Genomic DNA, 22,840 nt, shown 5'->3' on the forward strand with positions numbered 1-22,840 from the left:
AGATTAAAAGATTTTCTGATTGGCAATTGGTTGAAAGAGTTATTATCTAAAAACATGAAAATCAACAGAAGGGAATGGCTGGGTTAAGATAAGTGACTGTTGAGACCAAGGTTTTATCATGCAGATGAAGCCTCCAGATAGTGGGCTTCAGAAATAATAGATTGTAAATGTTTCCTATCATTTCTGTCAGTCTTAAGGTCTCTGTTTTGATGTTAATGCTGGTCATCTGGGCCTGAATTCCAAAGGGAGGAGGGTATAATGAGGCATGTTCAACCCCCCCATGTCCCATCATGGCCTGAACTAGTTTTCAGGTTAGCTTTGGAATGCCCTTGGCTGAGTGAAGGACCCTCAGTCAGATGGGGAGCTTAGAATTTTATTATTGGTTTATAGGCACAAATTGAGTATCAGTCTTAGTACCTGCCATAATTTAAAAACTACATTTTACTCATTTTTTTCACTTACAGTTGACCAAGAAAATTTAGCTTTTTAATCTAATCATATTTTGTTTTTATGAAAGTGATACATGTAAATAATTTTAAAGGTCAAATATTCCTTTAAGAGTAATAGCAGAAGAATGGGTCTCTGCCTTGTCCCAATTTCCTAGAGTATATGACTCAAATTTTTAGCCCTTTTCTGCTGTTTACCTCTATATTTCTAAATACTGTTTTTCAGTTTTATTGACTCTCTACTATAAAATATGAATGTCTTTGTGTTCCATCCTGCCAGTGTAGTTTCACATCACAACTTTTGGTTAAATCAATATTTAGTGATTGTATTATTGTGCAAATTGTATTTGTAGATAACTACGTAGTGTGCCATGATTATGTTTCCTTAAGCATAATTGAGTTAAAAACGGCCTTGTTTTTTCTTTGTTTGGTTTCTGTGTACCTATCGTTGATTCTTTCCTAAACATAGTGTGCTTAAACACACCAGACAGCTTCTCAGTGTGTTGTGTTGTTTTCCTTGGAGTGGGTATTCCTGGAACTATGTTGTTCCCTTCCCATTTGGGCAGTTCACCTCCAAACTGGCTGCAGGGTTTTTGTCCTCACTTCCCAACTTCTTGGGAATTCACTTGGCTTCTTGTTTCTGCACCGTCCCCCTTTCTTGTAACCTCCTCCTTTATCTTGGCAGGTTCATGAGAGAGAGTTTGGAATCTTGCATATCTGCAGATATCTTTATGCCCATCTGCCCTCCAAATTTGGAGGATATTACCCATTGCCTCTAACATTGCTGTTGAGAACCTAATGCCAGCCTGACCCCTGATCCTTTACACGGGGTCTGTTCATTCTGTCTGGAAGCTTCCACAGTTTTCTCTTTATCCCTGGTGTCTTGACATTTCACAATGATATGCCTTTGTGGTCTCCTTGACCAGTGGGACTTAACACTTGCAAACACCTGTTCTTTAGTTCTGTGAAATCCTTGAATTATTTCTTTGAGAATTATCTTTTCTCCATGTTCTATCTTTATTTCTGGCCCTCTGTTGCATTTTCTGGACTTACCATTTGTTGTATGTTTTCCGCCTTTTTTGTGTCTCCTTGTTTGTTTGGGTTCGTCTATTTTGAGATTTTCTCAACTGTATTTCCTAATTCTTCTATTGAATGTCAGCAGTCATAAGTTTAGTATCCAAGAGCTCTTTTTTATTCTCTGAATGTTCCCACCTCCTTTTAGAAAATAGCATTCTGTACTTTATTTCATGAATACAGTGTTATCCCTCTGTACTTTTCTTCTGATCTCTGCCTTGTCTCTGTTTCCTCCCTAATTCTTCTTTTAGTGGAAAGGCGTTTTCATTATTGTGTTACTGCACCTGGTGCTGTCTGTAGTCCAGTCTCACGTGATAGGAAGTCTTTTGTCTTCCACTGGGTGAGAGAGGGGATGGGGCTCTGAAGGACAGAGAGGGGACAAGGAGTGTCTTCTGTCCTTCTGCAGCCCTTCTGAGGGCCTAGACTCTATCTCCTGGGGTTCTCCAAGGCTCAGGCACTGTGGGCTGTCATTTTATGGTGATTCAGAAGGAGGGGAGAGCCGACGTTAAGTTCATCTGTTTAATCCAGAAGTCTCTCAGGTCCCAGTATTACACTTTGACTTTAACCATTTGGTAATTAACTTTTCTCCTGCTTAGTCTACCCACTTTAATACTTAGAAATGTCTGCAGCCTTCAACTTTCCTTTTTCCCTCCCTCCTTTCCCTCCTTTCAAAACGCTCTCTTCAGGGCAGATGTACCAATCGCATTTCATTAGAGGTCTTTACTTCTCTGGTTCTTTTTTATTGTTGAGTCCTGTGAATTTGATAATTTTTCATAGATTATTGAACTTTAGATTGACCAACTTCTGAATTAATAAATATATCAAAGTTTAATATTTATTTTTTTATTTCTAACTTCACCTACTTGAAAAAGAAAGTAAGAACAATGTTTAAAATGTAAATAGGATAATTAGGTACAGAAATTTTTAGAGAACATCTGGGATAAGAGGGCCAGTGTGTTCTTACCGCGTAAGACATGATACAGTTTTTATACAATTAGGCCTTACTGCTTGCTCTTATGTTTTCATGTTAGCACAAGTGAAAAGAAAAAAGTAGTGCCTCTTTTCTGTTATTAAACAAAAGGACCAGGGAACCTGGATTGACACAATACTCTGTGTCCTCAAGATAGTTTTAGAAAACCATTCAGATGGTTCACTATAGTTTCTCAAGTGCCCTAACTTGTGGAGGCATTTCTGTAGGGGTCTATAATGTTATCACACAGGTACTTTGGTTTGCTTTTAGATGCTCTAACGTTAAAATGGAGACAATTTGGAAGTCTAAGGATGTATTAGACTTTTAAAAGCTATTTGACTTCTCAAGCTTTTGCCAAGTGTTTGATCACAGTCAATTTATTATTGAATTATCTGCTACATATGTATGGTATGAATAATCTGTGTTTGAAAATGAGAAAAATTATACTGTGTCAAATATGAATACTACATAGGAGTGAGTGAGAGCTAAGCATTAATATAAATTAATTACTTGTGCCAAAGACTTCTCCTCACTAGGAGGAAAGCCTGTGTTAGCACAAGCATAAACCATCAGAGCAGACAGAGCCACTATTTTTCTGATTGTGATGATGTTGGAATTTCTCACTCACACATAGTCACTGTAGTGAAATGAAAAAAGCATGGGTCCTGGAGTCAGACAGCTAAGATCCTGACCTCAGATCTCACTAGCTGGGGGAAGTTACTTTCCAGACCTTAATTTCCTACTCTGTAAATTGGGTGGTTAAAGTGCCTACTTTAAAGGGTTTGTTAGGATTGGGCTTTTCTTTTATAAAACACGTAGCACAGTGGTGAGGTCATAATAGATGGCTGTTGTTTTTTAGGTTGCTGATTTCAGAATTATCATTTTGCATAGAAGAGGCAACTTTGACAAGGACATTTTAAGGCATCAGTTCTAACTAACCCCAAATTCCCTCTCCAGAACCTCACTCCATGTGGCTCGTATAGACAGCTCACTAACTGTGACCTTGGCCAAGGTACATAACCTCTCTGATCCTCGGTTTCCTTATCTGTCAAATGGGAATAAATATAGTTTCTGCCTCATAGGGCTACTGTGGGCATTAAATGAGTAAATATATGAAAAGCACTTAGAATAGGGCCTGGCAGTAGGTTAGCATTGCAGTAAAGTATGAGCTGAAAAAACAGGGACTATTTCCTTAGCGATGGGCCATTGGGAAATCACTTCTCAACATTCCACCCTCACTCCCCATGTGTGCCTCTGTTGTGCAGGTAGGCTGGCCCCTACCAAAGAGGTCTGTCCAATTGTAAGTGATACTGGCTCTTTTTTCTGCCTATAAAGAGCAACAGGCACCTTCTACGTTAAGATTATGCCTTGCCCAAACAGGAAGGCCACGTCACCTTCGCATCTTCCTGTGTGCTGTTGTGTGTGAACACACCCAAGGTCGACTGACAGTATAGGGGATGTTAGGACATTAAGATGGGGGTGATTTGTCATCAGGCCATTCCCTCCTGCTCTGAGCTTACCGCAAGTACAGTATTATGGTATTTATGGTCCAGGATCCAAGGAAGCATTAAGAGTTTTAGATCTGTGTTGAGATTGTTCCATTTGATTCACAAATGACTTTTATGTGATGACATTTTGATTTAGCACTTAAAATGTAACTGTCAGCTGTTATTAGCAATTATCTTAATAAAATGAAATGGAGGGTAGTAGATGGAGTATGTCTTGCCTCATTTTCTGTCCATACCACTTAGGACAGTCCCTAGCATATGGTAGATGCTCAGTAAATGTTTGTTTGAGTAAATGATTTATAAATTATTTTCATATTAATAAAAAGGGAGAGATAGTACATCTTTTTTGTGCATCTGCCTAAGTTTTATCCAGCACAATACCTTTGATATTATTCTAGCTTTTCTTAACAATTGCATACTGTATCTTCTCAATATCATATCATCTCAATATGCCGATCAGTTTTAATTTGAGGGATAATGAAGGATTTTTCTATTTGTAAACCAGTAGATAAATAACGGCTTGTCTCTAGGGAGAACACTGTAGGATGGTAGAGGGATGCAGAGCAGGAATGGATGGGAGATAATTTCTGTGTATTCTTATGTCTTTATTCTTTAAAACTATGCACACACATTACTTTCTCAAATGAAAGAAATTTTACCCATGTCAAAAGAAAAAAAAAAAAAACTCTTGTATCTGCCCACTGTGGAGATCTGCCTGCGTTGAGTAGTACAGGGAAATTACTTATTGATCAGCAAATTGCTTATTGATTAGCAAGTTTTGCTGTGTTTTCCTTCTTCTTTCAAAATACATGGTGTGGTCATGCATGAATTCAGAGCTAGTCTTCTTTTTCTTTGAGCAGTTCATCTTAGGCTGTCTCATTATTTTAATGTTTATTAGTGGTATAACTTGCTCATACAAAGTTCCACAAAGTGATCTAACTCAAAATTTCCTGGGAAGATGGTGAAGGAAGGGAAGAAACCAATAAAAATTGCAAAGAAAATGGAAAGTAAGGAGAAAACTCCATAAACCGAGAAAAAGAAAAGTAAGGAGAAAACAGGGAGCTGGCAGGGAAGTGGTGTCCATTGCATTCTATAGGTGTTGAGAAGTTTTTATCTGATATAACATGTGAAGGACAGACCAACTTCAGGAAGACACCAAGAACCAGCCAATGGCTTCCCTTTCTGAGACAATTGGTGGGATGACATAAGGAATGAATTTAACAAATGCTAGTAGACCACTATAGACCCCGCTAATTGGAAACCAAAAGCAAGCCTAGAAGAGGTAGAGACTCTTTCTACCTTAGGATTCAGTAACATTCAGAGACTGGGTACACTGATATCACCAAAATAAACCGAAAATTTGGGGGCAACCTTCAGGTCTACCAACAATTATTTTTTGGAATTTTCTTTAGTTCCCCTTTGGTTTTTATTTAGACATGGTTAAATACATGATAATTTTAGGGGAAAGGTAGATAAGCTAACAGAAAAAAATATTGTAAAACCCAGAGTAAACTAGTTAACATTATAAAATGACAATAATGAGCAAACAGGGTATCAGAATATATGATTCTGAAGTAAATCACATAGAATAAATATGAGATAATGGCCATGGACATTTTTGAAGAAAATAAAGCTACAGTAACTGAAAAATTCTGATATTGGCACCAGAATAAATAAACAGATAAATAGAACAGATCATAAAGTCCATGAACTGTCAAAAGTATAGATACATACAAATTTGTAGGCCAGGTGTGGTGGCTCACACCTATAATCCCAGCACTTTGGGAGGGTGAAGTGGGCGGATCACTCGAGGTCAGGAGTTCGAGACCAGCCTGGCCAACATGGTGAAACCCCATCTCTACTAAAAAATAAAAATTAGCCGGGTGTGGTGGCGCACGCCTGTAATCCCAGCTACTCCGGAGGCTGAGGCAGGAGACAGTCCTGAACCTGGAAGGCAGAGATTGGTTTCAGTGAGCCAAGATTGCGCCATTGCACTCCAGCCTAGGCGACACAGCAAGGCTGCATCTCAAAAGCAAAACAAAAACAAAGAACCGCCCCCCACCACACATTTGTGGTAGGCATTTTTTGTCAGTGAAAAAATGATTAATTAGTTATTAAATGTTGCTGGTACAAATGGCAAGCCATTTGGGGAGAGTGGATAAAGTCTCCCCTCTTTTAAGGTATACACTGAAATGAAATTCAGTCAAGTTAAATATATGAATATAACAAAACCATAAAAGGACTGGAAAGAATTATAGGTGAATATTTATCTGATCTTTGGGTGGGGAAACCCTGACTATAAGAATGACACCAAAGAAAGAAACTCTAAGAAAAAAAATTCACAGGTTCTTCATACTAATGTTGTATGTAAGGTTCAAGACTGAGAAGGAGCTATGTGTCCAACATTAGACAATTGATTAAATGTTGACCCATCCTTATAATGATATATCTTGCCACTATAAACAAAACTGTATGTAAGTCTTTATCCTTGGAAAGGCAGCCATGACATAGTGCTAAGTGAAAAGCTAATAAAGGCATATGTGTAGATGTTTGCTTTTGTATAAATGGCCTGGGCGGATATAATCCCATGTTAACACCAGTAGTTTTCTCTGGCCATTAAGATTTGGGTAATTTATTTCTTTTGGCTTTTCTGTGTTTCTTTCTTTTGTCCTTCTATAGTGATTATATATTTAAATAATCATGTCTAGTTAAAAACCAAAGGACAAAAAAATTTCTACAAAATAATTAGTGATAATAAAATCGGAGAGAAAAGTGAGCTTCACACTCCCTCCTTGACTAGATTAGATAGATAGATTTCTTACAAGGATTTTGGGGACCATCTGTTCTGTTGCAAGATAACAGCATTTCTTTATGTGGCAACCTGAATCTGTAATGACCATAAATGCAGATTTCTTTAAACATAAAAGTCAAATACATGTATTTATTTTAAAATACCACTAAAGGATCATATTTTTAAATGATGATTTGTTATAGTTGATATTTGACTTATTTACACATTCATTCTTTTTAACCAGTGTTTGTTTTAATTTCTCTGAATTAAGCATCAAAGAGCTGTTTTAAAATATAAATGTATTATGAAGAACCAAAGTTAGTGAATATGTCTCTTAATGAGAGCTTTGGTTAAGCCAATTAAAAACATTTACAAGTCAAAAATGCAATCAAGGAGAGATTGTTTTAGTTTATTGTCCACCAAGAAGCTTAGCTGCCAGCAAGAAAAACCCTCATTTTCTGGGGAGATGTTGCTCCTCCTGCTTTGATCTCTCCAGTGTTTTATCGACTTGGAAAAACAACATATTCGTTTTGATAATCAACCCTGATAAAGTCCTCTGAGCCCATCAGTTTTCTTTTGTGAGTTGACAGTCTTCTAATGTGAAAAAGGAAGAGATTCGGGGGCCGGAGGGAAGCACTGAAACGTTCAGCAAGTGGTATGACCACATGTAATCAGTCTTATATGGCCCTTTATATCCTAGGTTGAAATCAATAATCATCATTTTGCCTTTGCTTGAAATTGCTTTATACCAAAACCAAAAAGACCTCTGTTATACCACTTTCTCTCAGTTGCACACAATATAAAAATGCTCTTTGGACCATTCCAAAACTGTATACACATGTTGGCTGGGAGGAATGAATGTGTGTGTTTACTGTGAACCCTCCTCAGCCCAGCTGTGCTGTCACTTGGGCTGTACTCTCACTGTCATCACCAGGCCTCTGTCACTGACTCCAGAACTCTCCATCTTCAAAGGTTGTAATTTTCTTTGTATAGCCTTCCCCACAACCCCACCCAGTAATTGCCATTTGTATAAGAATACCTCAGGATCATTCATTCATTTATTCAATATTTAAGCGCTGCTGAACATCCTACAACGTCCAGGGCAGCTCCCACAACAAAGAAGTTTCCAGTCCAAAATGTCAGCAGTGCTGAGGTTGAGAAACGCTGAGGTTGAGAAACCTTCAGTTAAAACAACTATTTTCTTCGGCGTGTCTAGGAACTGTATTGGGCATAAAGTGATAGAAGAGTGAATGGGATTTCTTTCCTCCCATTCTGGTAAATTGGCACCTGAGAAAAGTCAACAAATAACGGCAGTGGTATGAAAAGTGTGGGAGAGGCGTGTGTGGCACTGAGACCACAGGGGTGGTCATGCTGTCTCTGACTGTGCCTGTGGGGCTCAGAGCATTCCAGACCAGCTTTATCACGGCAGGAAAGAGGAGCAAGTAGAGTGACGTGGCAGGAGCCTAGCAGTGAGGAAGGACGTGGCTTATGACATCGAGGAGGAGAGCATAGACAGCGCTGGGTATGGAATCAGGCCAGCAAAGCGGACAGTGTCTCATCATCAGAGGTCCGATATTGGGCACTGATCATGTTTAAAAGAGATCAGAGAGAAATAATCAAATGCTGTGCATTAATTTTGATTCTGTCTACTGGGAAAACAGCTATTTAAAAAAGACATTTTGGACCAAAAATCTTCCAGAGAGGATTTCACAATGTAGCAGGACGAACCACGGACAAAACCCCTCAGACACCGAGATAGTGAAGGGAGTGGCTTTTAATCAGCTGGGAGCATCGGCAGGCTAGCATCTTAAAATCTGAGCTTGTCAGGTGCCCAACTTCTGTCCCTTTTAAGGGCTCACAACTCTAAGGGGGTCCATGTGAGAGGGTTGTGATTGATTGAGCAAGCTGGGGGTATGTGACAGGGGCTGCAAGCACTGGTGGTCAGAGTGAAACAGAACAGAACGGGAGGTTTCACAGTGTCCTTCCATACGATGTCTGGAATCTATAGATAACATCAGTTGCTAGGTCGGGGTCAAATTTTAACTCCCAGGCTTAGGTCAGGCAGTCCCAGGCCTGGTTTGGGGTCTGGTTCCTTGGTTTCGGGTCTGGTTCCTAGGCGCCAGGCTACCTCCCTTTAGTTTCGCTTCTGTTTCTTTTTCTGAGTATAAAACAATATGAGAGGGTCTCTCTCTTCCCTTAACAACACACTGGTTTGCCACGATTAGTTTTGTGAATGATTTCTCTCCACTTATTATTTTGAAATTTTCAAATATACAGAAATGCTAAAAAAAGTTCAGTGAATAGTTGTATTCTTTTAACCCAGATTCTGCAATTGTCATTCATATTTATCATTTTGCTTATATTTGTTTTATTTTTGTGTATATACATGCACATACAAACACATATAGATAAAAACACAACTTTTAAAAAAATGAACTTCTTGAAAGTAAGGTGCAGACATCAAGGCAATTTACCTGAAATATTTCAGCATACATCTCCTAAGAATAAGGATAGTGTCCTATTTAATCCCATTGCCATTATCACATTATGCAAATTAACAAGAATTTCATAATTCCCTCTAAAATCTTGCCTATATTCATTCACATTTCCCCAGTTGTCTTCCAATTTTTTTTTTCAGCAATTTTTCCTCCTACATCAAATAGGAAGAGCCAGTTGAAATTCATTGCATTTGGTTGTTATGCCTCTTTGGTCTCTCTTTCTTTTTTTTTTTTAGGCTGGTCAAGTGCAGTAGTGAGAAGGGTGGGGAAAGAGCGGAACAAGGAGTTTGATCTGTAACTGACCGTGAACAATCAGTTGAGATAACTCACTGTGATAACTTCAGACCAGCCTCTTTGGTCTCTTTTAAACTTGAACAGTTCTATCAGCCTTTCCCCCTACCCACCATATCAGTGACTTTTTTTCATTTTACAAATTTTAAGTGTTTTTTAAAAAACTTTACATACAGGAAAAGTCATACTTTTTGGTGTAAAGACCTGTGTGTTTTTGTATTAATTCTTGTAATAATCATCAAAATTAAGAAATAGAAGTTTCATCCTCCTTTCCAAAATTCCCTCCATTGTCAAACTCTCTCCCTACCCTTAACCACTAATCTGTTCTCTCTCCCTATAAGTTTTGCCTTTCTCATGTGGTACGTAGGCTCTTAAGTCTGTTTTTTTTTTTTTTTTCACTTAGCATAATGCATTTGAGATTCGTCCATGTTCTTGCATTTATCAATAGTTTGTTCCTTTTTTGTTGCTGAGTAGTGTACCATCATGTGGATATACCACAGCTTGTTTTTCCATTCTGTAGAAGAGGAGTATTTTGATTTTTTTCCAGCCTTTGTGATTTTGAATAGAGCTGCCATAAACATTTGCTCACAGGTTTTTGCATAAATACAGGTTTTCATTTCACTTGGGTAAATACATAGGAGTAGGATTGTTGAGTCAAATGGTAATGGAATATTTGACATTGTAAACTTGCCAGTTGTTTTCCATAATTGCTGTGCCATTTGCATTCCTACCAGCAGTGTATGAGAGTTCCAGCTACTTTGCATCCTTGTCAGCACACGGTATTGTCAGTTTTTTAATTTTAGCTTTCTAATAAGTGTGTCATGGTATTCATACTTGCATTTCTTTAATTATTAATAATGTTGACCTTTTTCGTCTGTTTATTTGTGATCTTCATTGATAAAGTAACTATGACATTGATTTTTGAAGAGGCAAGGTCAGTTTTCATGTAGATTGTTCCACAGTGTGGATCTGATTGGTTCCTATGATGTTTTGTTTCATTTTTCTTTCTTTCTTTATTTTTTATTATACTTTAAGTTCTAGGGTACATGTGCACGACATGCAGGTTTGTTACATATGTATACATGTGCCATGTTGGTGTGCTGCACCCATTAACTCGTCATTTACATTAGGTATATCTCCTAATGCTATCCCTCCCCCCCCCTCATTTTTCTTAAAAAATTTTTTTTTTTTTAGAGATGGGGTCTCACTGTGTCACCCAGGCTGGAGTGCAGTGGCACTATCATGGCTTACTGTAGCCTCGAACTCCTGGTCTCAAGTGATCCTCCTGCCTCAGCCTCTTAAGTAGCATGTCCAGCTTGCTTCATTTTCTTTTTCTTTCTTTTTTAAAAACTTGCTCCTCTGTCACTATATTATATTAGAAATTGTGTCTAGAAGCATAGGATGTCATCATAATATGGGAGTACCTGTGGGAGTGTATCATTTGTAGGAAAGTCATCAGGAAAACTGGTTACATGTGGAATTTAACACCCTTGATGTTCACCGAGACGCCCTGAACACTCGTCCTCTGCGGCAGAGGGACATGATGAGGTTTCAGATCAAGAGTAGAAAATCTAGACTTGCAAGGAATATTCCTTTTCCTAAGCATTGAATTTTAAAACTTTGTCTCTTCCTAAATAGAAGACGTTTTATGGCAAGTAAGTAAGGAAAAAATAAATGTTTTATTTATACTTGATTTTTTTCCTAATGTTTCTGTTTTAATTGGATATACTTTTTCTGTTAGTTAAAACTGGGGTTGAGTGTTTGATGTTTCTATAAATAGGTTTCCAACTGGGGGAAAGTATTTTCTAAATATTTTCTGGGTCATCACAACAGTGTTATGTAAGAGAAGAAATCATTATAGCATCCTTCTAAAAATACTTTAATGGAAAATTATTCTACAATCAGACTGTATCTGTTTAATGATGTAACATTAAAGTCTTGATTGACAATGTAATTTATAAATTTATAAACTTTATTTTTTTAAGCAGTCTTAGTTTTATAGGAAAATTATGCAGAAAGTAGAATTACCATATATTGGCCAAGTGCAGCAGCACACACCTGTAATCCCAGCACTTTGGGAAGCAGAGGCAGGCAGATCGTTTGAGTTCAGGAACTTGAGATCAGCCTGGCAACATGGTAAAAACCATTCTCTATAAAAATCACAAAATTAGCTGTATGTGTGGTGACACACGGCTGTACTCCCAGCTACTCAGGAAGCTGAGGTGAGAGAATTGCTTGAGCCTGGGAGGTTGAGGCTACAATATGCCATGATTGCATTACTGCACTCCAGCCTGGATGACAGAGTGAAACTCCGCCTCTAAATGAATGAATGAATTACCATATATCTCCCATACTCCCCATAGCCCAAACAGGTTCCTCTGATCTTTTCACTGTCTCTGTAGTTTTGCTTTTTCCAGAATGTTGGAATCATTTAGTAGGCAGCCTTTTCAGACCTGCTCCTTTTACTTAGCAGTATCCATTTAAGATTTCTCTATGTCTTTTCATGGTTTGATAGGTCATTTCTTCTTACCACTGAGTAATATGTCATTATATAACTATACAGCAGTTTATTTATCCATTTATTTACTGAAAGACATTCCAATTGCTTCCAATTTGGGCAATTATGAATAAAATTATGAATAAAACTGTTATAAAGTAGAATGTAGTTTTTAAAATGCAACTCCAATTGTTGGTACTTCTCTGAAGTTCAGCAACATCTGCATTTGTTAAGCTTTACATTGACTGTTTACCCAAGAATGTTTCCCAATGGCACTAGCCATCACAAAGCAGATGATCAAATTCCTTGCCTTATGGAGCTTCCTGTCTAAGAAAGAGCTGGATTATATTTAAAATATATGTTTGTGGGTGTGTGGAATTAATGTATGTACAGACATATGTGAACCGCTACAAAAACTTTTAAAAACTCTAGTCATTAGAAGAAGATTAAACACTGAGAATAGAAGTATGTTTAGGGTTAATGGGAGACTGAAGCCATGGGCTTCCTTAGTGGCGGCATTCTGGAGAAGAAACCTTTGACTGTGATACCTGTGCAATGACCACCATGCATCTCTTATTTAGGGTAGCTTCATTTATACGGGTAAAAGCACTGGTTCTTGGCACTTCCCAGAAGCCTTCAGAATTTTCACTCCTAACAGTGCCATTAATGAAACAACTGAACAGGACCTGGAATATTGGAATATTATAATAGAGAATAGTGAAAGATTCTTGACAGGTCATGTGCCTTCAAGTCCTGTTAATTTGATGAATCCATAGGAGATGAAATCAATATAAACCTGAAGGAATTGTCAGCGGGGCAAATCACTAAAAGTAGCTGATTAGGCTGGGCATGGTGGCTCACACCTGTAATCTCAGCACTTTGGAACACCAAGGTGGGTGGACCATGAGGTCAGGAGTTCGAGATCAGTCTGGCCAACATGGTGAAACCCCATCTCTACTAAAGATACCCCCCAAAAAATTAGCCAGGCCTGGTGGCATGCGCCTGTAATTCCAGCTACTCGGGAGGCTGAGGCAGGAGAATCGCTTGAACCTGGGAGGTGGAGGTTGCAGTCAGCCGAGATCATGCCATTGCACTCTAGCCTGGGTGACAGGACAAGACTGTCTCAAAAAAAAAAAAAAAAAAAAAAAAGCAGCTCATTGATGTAGGATTGAAAATCCAGCCAGGCGTAATGGCTCACACCTGTAATCCCAGTACTTTGGGAGGCTGAGGTGGGCGGATCACAAGGTCAGGAGACTGAGACCATACTGGCCAACACAGTGAAACCCTGTCTCTACTAAAAGTACAAAAACTTAGCTGGGCTTGGTGGCATGCACCTGTAGCTCCAGCTACTCGGGAGGCTGAGGCAGGAGAATCGCTTGGACTTGGGAGGCCGAGGTTGCAGTGAGCGAGATTGTGCCACTGCACTCCAGCCTGGGCGACAGAGGGAGACTCTGTCTCAAAAAAAAAAAAAAAGAAAAAAAGAAAAAAAAAAACCCCACTGAGAGGTTTAGGGAAGAGGTTTGAGTTACCACCACTACAGTCTGACCTGCTGAGATTGTTTAGTTTGAAGCCTGGATGCATTCATGAAAACAGGTGAAACATTAGGTGCTGTGGGAACTTTGTAAAGCTTGGTTTACATTTAAAGTTTATGTGAGCTCCAGAAATCTGGAAAATTCACTCTTTCTTTCTACAGTCCTAGAAAGCCATGTACACACATACCAGGCACATAGTGGTAGTTCTTCCACTGGTGTAGCCTTTGCTCTGTCACTCTTTGACTCCTGCACAGGAAGCTTCCATTCTTCCAGGGCTCTTTCTGTTACAGGAAAGTGTTTTGGGTCAGTGATAATCCTTTCAGCATTTCCCAAGGGCCCATGTGCCAATACTGTGCTGCACACTGGGGATGCCATGGTGACTGAAACAGTTGTGGACATTATGAAACCAACTTGTAGAGTAGACCACTTTGTGAAATCCTTAAGGATTACCCACCTACCAGCATTGTGTCCACAGAGATTTTTTAAACACATAAGAAATCACTGCTAAAAATTACTACACATTATGGCCAAAGCAGGAAAGTATTTTGCTATGAAAAGAAAACAGCTTGTGGATTGAAAGGATTTAGAATTAAAGCTTAAAATATGACCTAGATGCTCACATTATACAACCCCAGGCACCACAAAAGGGTACTTATGCTCAATGCTAAGAACTCCATCACTGTGATGAAAGCTAATTAAAGTGTCAGTGTTTTTCCATGTAGTTTCATAGCTATAAATTGACTGGAAAACTCTTAAGTTCATTTGTATTTTCTTTTAATTGTCTTTACAATTTGGTTTGTGAATCTCTCTGTCTAACACTGTATTTATTACTGTTGCAGTTAAACTTAGAAGAGTTAAGGAAGGATCACTGCCTTACACCTTATGCACTATTCTTCATCAACTTTCTTGAAGTATAATTTACATACAATAAAGAGGACCCATTTTAAATGTTCAGCTTGATGGGTCTTGACAATTGTATATATCCAAAATAACCACCACAAGAAGATTTAGAGCATTCCTATCACTCCGGAAAGTTTCCTTCTCCCCTCTGCAATCAGTCCCTCCTACTCCCCAGCACAGGTTGTCACTGAAGTGCTTTCTTGTCACTGCAGATGACAATGGCCTGTTACAGAAATTCATATAGATGGAATAACATAGTAAGTATTCTTTATATCTGGCTTTTCTTATTTAGCATAATGCTTTTGAGATTCATCCATGTCATTGTGTGTAGTTTGTTTCTTTATATTGCTAAATATTTATTCCATTGTATGAATATACCACAGAATTCTTATCCATTCACCCATTAATGAACATTTGGGTTGTTTCCATATTTTTACTGTTATGAATGAAGCAGCAGTGAACATTCTTGTACCCATTTCTCATGTGCATATGTCTTTATTTCTCTAGAGTAAATACTTCAGTGGAATGACTGAGTCTCATGATAAGTACACGTTTAACTTTGTAAGGAATTTTCTAACTGTTTTACAGAGTGGTGTTAACATTTTACATAAACTTCAACCAGCAATGATTGAGAGTTTCAGTTGTTCCAGATCCTTGCAAATATTTGCCATTGCCAGTTTTTAGCTTTGTTTTTTAGCCATTCTGGTAGATGCACTGATATTTCATTGTGGTTTTAGTTTGCATTTCCCTGGTGACAAATGATACTGAATATCTTTTCATGTGTTTATTAGCATATTATTTTTGAACATTCTGTTAAAGTTTTATGCCCATTTTTATTGCACTATCATTTCATTATTGAGTTTTATGTGATCTTTGCATATTCAATACACAAGTTAATTATCAAATATAATACATATGTTGCAGATATTTTCCCCAGTGTATGACTTGCTTTTTCATTTACTTAACATAATGTGCTGAAGACAAATTTTTAATTTTTGGTAAAGTACACTTCCGCATTGTGTGTTCGTGATTATTGCTTTTTTATGTTTTGTCAGAAAAATCTTTGGTTACCCTAAGGTCCTGAAGATTTTCTTCTGTGAGTTTTACAGTTTTAACATTTACATTTCTATCTATGATCCATTTCAAGTTAATTTTTGTTTATGGTATGAGATAGAGGTTAAGGTTCATTGTTTTCCTATATGAATATCCAGTTGTTACTCTAGTCATTTGTTTAAGAGACCCTTTTTGGTCATTGATTATTTTCGCATCTTTGTCTACATTCATCTTGCCATATATGTGTGTCTCAATTTCAGGACTCTATTATATTCCACTTATATATCTATATTCTACTGTTTTGAAACTGTTTTTTTTGTTGTTGTTGTTTTTGAGACGGAGTCTTCCTCTGTCGCCAGGCTGGAGTGCACTGGAGCAATCTTGGCTCACTGCAACCTCCTCCTCCGAGGTTCAAGCTATTCCCCTGCCTCAGCCTCCCGAGTAGCTGGAACTACAGGCATGCACCACCACGCCCGGCTAATTTTTTGTATTTTAGTAGAGACAGGGTTTCATCATGTTGGCCAGGATGGTCTCGATTTCCTGACCTCGTGATCCACCCACCTTGGCCTCCCAAAGTGCTGGGATTACAGGCGTGAGCTACCATGCCCAGCCCGATTACTGTTGTTTTAACTCTTCATATCAGATAGTGTTAGTCCTGTAACTTTGTTCTTTTTTCTTTTTTTTTTTTTTATTATACTTTAAGTTCTAGGATACATGTGCACAATGTGCACGTTTGTTACATATGTATACGTGTGCCATGTTGGTATGCTGCACCCATTAACTCGTCATTTACATTAGGTATATCTCCTAATGCTATCCCTCGACCATCCCCCACACCACGACAGGCCCCGGTGTGTGATGTTCCCCTTCCTGTGTCCAAGTATTCTCATTGTTCAGTTCCCATCTATGAGTGAGAACATGCGGTGTTTGGTTTTCTGTCCTTGTGATAGTTTGCTCAGAATGCTGGTTTCCAGCTTCATCCATGTCGCTACAAAAGGCATGAGCTCATCCATTTTTATGGCTTCATAGTATTCCATGGTGTATATGTGCCACATTTTCTTAATCCAGTCTATCATTAATGGACATTTGGGTTGGTTCCGAGTCTTTGCTATTGTGAATAGTGCCGCAGTAAACATACGTGTGCATGTGTCTTTATAGCAGCATGATTTATAATCCATTGGGTATGTACCCAGTACTGGGATGGCTGGGTCAAATGGTATTTCTAGTTCTAGATCCTTGAGGAATCGCCACACTGTCTTCCACAATGGTTGAACTAGTTTACAGTCCCACCAACAACAATAGAAGTGTTCCTATTTCTCCACATCCTCTCCAGCACCTGTTGTTTCCTGACTTTTTAATGATTGCCATTCTAACTGGTGTGAGATGGTATCTCATTGTGGTTTAGATTTGTATTTCTCTGATGGCCAGTGATGATGAGCATTTTTTCATGTATCTGTTGGCTGCATAAATGTCTTCTTTTGAGAAGTGTCTGTTCATATCCTTTGCCCACTTTTTGATGGGATTGTTTTTTTCTTGTAAATTTGTTTGAGTTCTTTGTAGGTTCTAGATATTAGCCCTTTGTCAGATGAGTAGATTGCAAACATTTTCTCCCATTCTGTAGGTTGCTTGTTCACTCTGATGGTAGTTTCTTCTGCTGTGCAGAAGCTCTTTAGTTTAATTCAATCCCATTTGTCAATTTTGGCTTTTGTTGCCATTGCTTTTGGTGTTTTAGACATGAAGTCCTTGCCCATGCCTATGTCCTGAATGGTATTGCCTAGGTTTTCTTCTAGGATTTTACGGTTTTAGGTCTAACATTTAAGTATTTAATCTATCTTGAATTAATTTTTGTATAAGGTGTAAGGAAGGGATCCAGTTTCAGCTTTCTACATATGGCTAGCCAGTTTTCCCAGCATCATTTATTAAATAGGGAATCCTTTACCCATTTCTTGTTTTTGTTAGGTTTGTCAAAGATCAGATGGTTGTAGATGCATGGTATTATTTCTGAGGGCTCTGTTCAGTTCCATTGGTCTATATCTCTGTTTTAGTACCAGTACCCTGCTGTTGTGGTTACTGTAGCCTTGTAGTATAGTTTGAAGTCAGGTAGCATGATGCCTCCAGCTTTGTTCTTTTGGTTTAGGATTGACTTGGCAATTTGGGCTTTTTTTGGTTCCATATGAAGTTTAAAGTAGTTTTTTCCAATTCTGTGAAGAACGTCATTGGTAGCTTGATGGGGATGGCATTGAATCTATAAATTATATCGGGCAGTATGGCCATTTTCACGATATTGATTCTTACTATCCGTGAGCATGGAATGTTCTTCCATTTATTTGTGTTCTCTTTTATTTTGTTGAGAGTGATTTGTAGTTCTCCTTGAAGAGGTCCTTCACATTCCTTGTAAGTTGGATTCCTAGGTATTTTATTCTCTTTGAAGCAATTGTGAATGGGAGTTCACTCATGAGTTGGCTCTCTGTTTGTCTGTTATTGGTGTATAGGAATGCTTGTGATTTTTGCACATTGATTTTGTATCCTGAGACTTTGCTGAAGTTGCTTATCAGCTTAAGGAGATTTTGGGCTGAGATGATGGGGTATTCTAAATATACAATCATGTCATCTGCAAACAGGGACAATTTGATTTCCTCTTTTCCTAATTGAATACCCTTTATTTCTTTCTCCTGCCTGATTGCCCTGGCCAGAACTTCCAACACTATGTTGAATAGGAGTGGTGAGAGAGGGCATCCCTATCTTGTGCCAGTTTTCAAAGGGAATGCTTCCAGTTTTTGTCCATTCAGTATGATATTGACTGTGGGTTTGTCATAGATAGCTCTTATTATTTTGAGATACGTTCCATCAAAACCGAATTTATTGAGAGTTTTTAGCATGAAGGGCTGTTGAATTTTGTCAAAGGCCTTTTCTGCATCTATTGGGATAATCATGTGGTTTTTGTCTTTGGTTCTGTTTATATGCTGGATTACGTTTATTGATTTGCGTATGTTGAACCAGCCTTGCATCCCAGGAATGAAGCCCACTTTATCATGGTGGATAAGCTTTTTGATGTGCTACTGGATTTGGTTTGCCAGTATTTTATTGAGGATTTTTGCATCGATATTCATCAGGGATATTGGTATAAAATTCTCTTTATTTGTTGTGTCTCTGCCCAGCTTTGGTATCAGGATGATGTTGGCCTCATAACATGAGTTAGGGAGGATTCCCTCTTTTTCTACTGATTGGAATAGTTTCAGAAGGAATGGTACCAGCTCTTCCTTGTACCTCCAGTAGAATTCGGCTGTGAATCCGTCTGGTCCTGGACTTTTTTTGGTTGGTAGGCTATTAATTATTGCCTCAATTTCAGAGCCTGCTATTGGTCTATTCAGGGATTCAACTTCTTGCTGGTTTAGTCTTGGGAGGGTGTATGTGTCCAGGAATTTATCCATTTCTTCTAGATTTTCTAATTTATTTGCATAGAGGTGTTTATAGTATTCTCTGATGGTAGTTTGTATTTCTGTGGGGTTGGTGGTAATATCCCCTTTATCATTTTTTATTGCATCTATTTGGTTCTTCTCTCTTTTGTTCTTTATTAGTCTTGCTAGCAGTCTATCAATTTTGTTGATCTTTTCAAAAAACCAGCTCCTGGATTCATTGATTTTTTTGAAGCGTTTTTGTGTCTCTATCTCCTTGAGTTCTGCTCTGATCTTAGTTATTTCTTACCTTCTGCTAGCTTTTGAATGTGTTTGCTCTTGCTTCTGTAGTTCTTTTAATTGTGGTGTTAGGGTGTCAATTTTTAGATCTTTCCTGCTTTCTCTTGTGGGTATGTAAAAGTGCTATAAATTTCCCTCTACACACTGCTTTAAATGTGTCCCAGAGAGTCTGGTGTGTTGTATCTTTTTTCTCATTGGTTTCAAATAACATCTTTATTTCTGCCTTCATTTCGTTATGTACCCAGTAGTCATTCAGGAGCAAGTTGTTCAGTTTCCATGTAGTTGAGCAGTTTTGAGTGAACTTCTTAGTCTTGAGTTCTAGTTTGATTGCACCGTGGTCTGAGGGACAGTTTGTTGTAGTTTTTGTTCTTTTACATTTGCTGAGAAGTTCTTTACTTACAACTATGTGGTCAGTTTTGGAATAAGTGCAGTGTGGTGCTGAGAAGAGTGTATATTCTGTTGATTTGGGGTGGAGAGTTCTGTAGATGTCTTTTAAGTCTGCTTGGTGCAGAGCTGAATTCAATTCCTGGATATCCTTGTTAGCTTTCTGTCTGGTTGATCTGTCTAATGTTGACAGTGGGGTGTTAAAGTCTCCCATTATTATTGTGTGGGACTCTAAGTCTCTTTGTAGGTCTCTAAGGACTTGCTTTATGAATCTGGATGCTCCTGTATTGGGTGCATATATATTTAGGATAATTAGCTCTTCTTGTTGAATTGATCCCTTTACCATTATGTAATGGCCTTCTTTGTCTCTCTTGATCTTTGTTGATTTAAAGTCTGTTTTATCAGAGACTAGGATTGCAACCCCTGCCTTTTTTTTGTTTTCCATTTGCTTGGCAGATCTTCCTGCATCCCTTTATTTTGAGCTTATGTGTGTCTCTGCACATGAGATGGGTCTCCTGAATATAACACACTGATGGGTCTTGACTCTTTGTCCAATTTGCCAGTCTGTGTCTTTTAATTGGAGCATTTAGCCCATTTACATTTAAGGTTAATATTGTTATGTGTGAATTTGATCCTGTCATTATGATGTTAGCTGGTTATTTTGCTCGTTAGTTGATGCGGTTTCTTCCTAGCATCGATAGTCTTTACAATTTGACATGTTTTTGCAGTGGCTGGTACTGGTTGTTCCTATCAATGTTTAGTGCTTCCTTTAGGAGCTGGTGACAGAATCTCCCAGCATTTGCTTGTCCGTAAAGAATTTTATTTCTCCTTGACTTACGAAGCTTAGTTTGGCTTGATATGAAATTCTGGATTGAAAATTCTTTTATTTAAGAATGTTGAATGTTGGCCCCCACTCTCTTCTGGCTTGTAGAGTTTCTGCCAAGAGAAACGCTGTTAATCTGATAGGCTTCCCTTTGTGGGTAACCTGACCTTTCTCTGTGGCTACCCTTAACATTTTTTCCTTCATTTCAACTTTGGTGAATCTGACAGTTATGTGTCTTGGAGTTGCTCTTCTCGAGGACTGTCTATGTGGTGTTCTGTATTTCCTGAATTTGAATGTTGGCCTGCCTCACTAGATTAGGGAAGTTCTGGATAATATACTGCAGAGTGTTTTCCACCTTGGTTCCAATTCTCCCCGTCACTTTCAGGTACACCAATCAGACGTAGATTTGGTCTTTTCACATAGTACTGTATTTCTTGGAGGCTTTGTTCATTTCTTTTTACTCTTTTTTATCTAAATTTCTCTTCTTGCTTCATTTCATTCATTTGATCTTCAATCACTGATACTGTTTCTTCCAGTTGATTGAATCGGCTACTGAAGCTTGTGCATTCGTCACATAGTTCTCATGCCATGGTTTTGAGCTCCATCAGGTCATTTAAGGACTTCTCTACACTGGTTATTCTAGTTAGCCATTCGTCTAATCTTTTTTTCAAGGTTTTTAGCTTCTTTGCAATGGGTTAGAACTTCCTCCTTTAGCTCGGAGAAGTTTGATCGTCTGAAGCCTTCTTCTCTCAACTTGTCAGAGTCATTCTCCATCCAGCTTTGTTCCATTGCTGGTGAGGAGCTGCATTCCTTTGGAGGGGGAGAGGTGCTCTGATTTTTAGAATTTTCAGCTTTTCTGCTCTGTTTTTTCCCCATCTTTGTGGTTTTATCTCCCTTTGGTCTTTGATGATGGTGACGTACAGATGGGGTTTTGGTGTGGATGTCCTTTCTGTTTGTTAGTTTTCCTTCTAGGAACCTCAGCTGCAGGTCTGTTGGAGTTTTCTGGAGGTCCACTACAGATACTGTTTGCCTGGGTATGAGCAGCGGAGTCTGCAGAACAATGAATATTGCAGAACAGCAAATGTTGCTGCCTGATCGTTCCTCTGGAAGCTTCGTCTCAGAGGGGTACCTGGCTGTGTGAGGTGTCAATCTGCCCCTACTGGGTGGTGCCTCCCAGTTAGGCTACTCGGGGGGTCAGGGATTCACTTGAGGAGGCAGTCTGTCCGTTCTCAGATCTCAAACTCTGAGTAGTGCTGGGAAAACCACTACTCTCTTCAAAGCTGTCAGACAGGGACATTTAAGTCTGTAGAGGTTTCTGCTGCCTTTTGTTTGGGTATGCCCTGCCCCCAGAGGTGGAGTCTACAGAGGCAGGCAGGCCTCCTTGAGCTGCGGTGGGCTCCACCCAGTTCTAGCTTCTAGCCGTTTTGTTTACCTACTCAAGCCTCAGCAATGGCGGGCGCCCCTCCCCCAGCCTCACTGATGCCTTGCAGTTAGATCTCGGTCTGCTGTGCTAGCAATGAGTGAGGCTCCGTGGGCGTGGGACCTGCTGAGCCAGGCTCAGGATATAATCTCCTGGTGTGCCCTTTGCTAAGACCATTGGAAAAGTGCAGTATTAGGGTGGGCGTGACCTGATTTTCCAGGTGCTGTCTGTCACAGCTTCCCTTGCCTAGTAAATGGAATTCCCTGACCCCTTGCGCTTCCTGGGTGAGGTGATGCCTTGCCCTGCTTCTGCTCGCGCTTGGTGGTCTGGACCCACTGTCCTGCACCCAGTGTCTGACAAGCCCCAGTGAGATGAACCCAGTACCTCAGTTGGAAATGCAGAAATCACCCATCTTCTCTCTCTTATAGGCCATATGGGCTATACCACATGGCCTAGGTGTGTAGTAGATCCTCTTTAATTTTTCACAACAATATTTTATAGACTTATTTGACAGAATTTGTACATATTTTATTCATCCCTAAATATCCATTTCCAATTTTAATTGCTGGTACCGTCGTGTGCTGTATAACAACATTACAATCAGTAATGAACCATATATACGACAGTGGTCTCATAAGATTATTTATTTATTTTTGAGATAGAGTCTCGCCCTGTTGTCCAGGCTAGAATGCAGTGGTGCGATCTTGGCTCACTGCAACCTCTGCCTCCTAGGTTAAATCGATACTCCTGCCTCCGCCTCCCGAGCAGCTGAGATTACAGGTGCCTGCCACCATATCTGGATATTTTTTGTATTTTTAGTAGAGATGGGGTTTCACAATACCATATTTTTACTGTACCTTTTCTATGCTTATATATATTTAGATACACAAATATTTACCATTGTGTTACAGTTGGGGACAGTATTTAGTATAGTAATGTGCTGTACATTTTTGTAGCC

The 22,840-nt window shown here is 38.9% G+C and overlaps 1 protein-coding gene across 2 annotated transcripts in view; it reads left to right on the forward strand.

Annotated features, from left to right (window-relative positions):
* Positions 1–22,840, forward strand: part of ANO10 (anoctamin 10) — a 253,672-nt gene that overhangs the window by 126,824 nt on the left and 104,008 nt on the right. The window lies entirely within an intron of this gene.

The sequence above is a fragment of the Piliocolobus tephrosceles genome, chromosome 2 (genome assembly GCF_002776525.5).
Source record: "Piliocolobus tephrosceles isolate RC106 chromosome 2, ASM277652v3, whole genome shotgun sequence".
Taxonomy (NCBI): Eukaryota; Metazoa; Chordata; class Mammalia; order Primates; family Cercopithecidae; genus Piliocolobus; species Piliocolobus tephrosceles.